Source organism: Schistocerca serialis, unplaced genomic scaffold (genome assembly GCF_023864345.2).
Source record: "Schistocerca serialis cubense isolate TAMUIC-IGC-003099 unplaced genomic scaffold, iqSchSeri2.2 HiC_scaffold_511, whole genome shotgun sequence".
NCBI lineage: Eukaryota > Metazoa > Arthropoda > Insecta > Orthoptera > Acrididae > Schistocerca > Schistocerca serialis.
In genome coordinates, this window is record NW_026048093.1 from 62,501 (window position 1) to 65,000 (window position 2,500).

Here is a 2,500-nt window from a genome sequence, read left to right on the forward strand (position 1 = left end):
CACTATCACACACTACTCTCTGCCTCTAACAGGCACACACACAATATCTAACCACCAGCATGGAAGAACATCCGGTGCATCCTCTCCGCCACATTACACAATCCACACTATCATAACCAGACCGGGAGGTCCACCCAGAAAACAGAATATCCCACCCTTCCGACATCCGCCATTGCTCAGCTAAGCCACGAACACCCACACATGTCCTACACAGGGGTGCACCCAACATCACAATACTGCCTCCTGTCACAGTACACAAACAATGGCAGGAATGAAAGACACAGATCTGCCACAACCTTGGAATCGGAGCGCCGCCTGTCATGAGCCACAAGTGCATCCTGACGTGACAAATCGGATGATCCCGCAGGCATGCACTTACGATAATCACTATCAACGAACCTGCCGCCCCCTCCCCCCCCAAAATACACCTTTCCCTACAACGTGTACCTTAACCTAAGCTATATTGTACCTTAACCTAAGCGATATTGTACCTTAACCTAAGGTATATCGTACCTTAACCTAACCTACATTGCGCCTTCACCTAACCTACGTTGTACCTTAACCTAACCTACGTTGTACCTTAACCTAACCTACGTTGTACCTTAACCTAACCTACGTTGTACCTTAACCTAACCTACGTTGTACCTTAACCTAACCTACGTTGTACCTTAACCTAACCTACGTTGTACCTTAACCTAACCTACGTTGTACCTTAACCTAACCTACGTTGTACCTTAACCTAACCTACGTTGTGCCTTAACCTAACCTACGTTGTGCCTTAACCTAACCTACGTTGTGCCTTAACCTAACCTACGTTGTGCCTTAACCTAACCTACGTTGTGCCTTAACCTAACCTACGTTGTGCCTTAACCTAACCTATGTTGTGCCTTAACCTAACCTATGTTGTGCCTTAACCTAACCTATGTTGTGCCTTAACCTAACCTATGTTGTGCCTTAACCTAACCTATGTTGTGCCTTAACCTAACCTATGTTGTGCCTTAACCTAACCTATGTTGTGCCTTAACCTAACCTATGTTGTGCCTTAACCTAACCTATGTTGTGCCTTAACCTAACCTATGTTGTGCCTTAACCTAACCTATGTTGTGCCTTAACCTAACCTACGTTGTGCCTTAACCTAACCTACGTTGTGCCTTAACCTAACCTACGTTGTGCCTTAACCTAACCTACGTTGTGCCTTAACCTAACCTACGTTGTGCCTTAACCTAACCTACGTTGTGCCTTAACCTAACCTACGTTGTGCCTTAACCTAACCTACGTTGTGCCTTAACCTAACCTACGTTGTGCCTTAACCTAACCTACGTTGTGCCTTAACCTAACCTACGTTGTGCCTTAACCTAACCTACGTTGTGCCTTAACCTAACCTACGTTGTGCCTTAACCTAACCTACGTTGTGCCTTAACCTAACCTACGTTGTGCCTTAACCTAACCTACGTTGTGCCTTAACCTAACCTACGTTGTGCCTTAACCTAACCTACGTTGTGCCTTAACCTAACCTACGTTGTGCCTTAACCTAACCTACGTTGTGCCTTAACCTAACCTACGTTGTGCCTTAACCTAACCTACGTTGTGCCTTAACCTAACCTACGTTGTGCCTTAACCTAACCTATGTTGTGCCTTAACCTAACCTATGTTGTGCCTTAACCTAACCTATGTTGTGCCTTAACCTAACCTATGTTGTGCCTTAACCTAACCTATGTTGTGCCTTAACCTAACCTATGTTGTGCCTTAACCTAACCTATGTTGTGCCTTAACCTAACCTATGTTGTGCCTTAACCTAACCTATGTTGTGCCTTAACCTAACCTACGTTGTGCCTTAACCTAACCTACGTTGTGCCTTAACCTAACCCATATTGTACCTTAACCTAACCCATATTGTACCTTAACCTAACCCATATTGTACCTTAACCTAACCCATATTGTACCTTAACCTAACCCATATTGTACCTTAACGTAACCTAATTTGTGCCTTAACGTAACCTAATTTGTGCCTTAACGTAACCTAATTTGTGCCTTAACGTAACCTAATTTGTGCCTTAACGTAACCTAATTTGTGCCTTAACGTAACCTAATTTGTGCCTTAACGTAACCTAATTTGTGCCTTAACGTAACCTAATTTGTGCCTTAACGTAACCTAATTTGTGCCTTAACGTAACCTAATTTGTGCCTTAACGTAACCTAATTTGTGCCTTAACGTAACCTAATTTGTGCCTTAACGTAACCTAATTTGTGCCTTAACGTAACCTAATTTGTGCCTTAACGTAACCTAATTTGTGCCTTAACGTAACCTAATTTGTGCCTTAACGTAACCTAATTTGTGCCTTAACGTAACCTAATTTGTGCCTTAACGTAACCTAATTTGTGCCTTAACGTAACCCATGTTGTGCCTTAACGTAACCCATGTTGTGCCTTAACGTAACCCAATTTGTGCCTTAACGTAACCCATGTTGTGCCTTAACCTAACCTATATTGTGCCTCAACC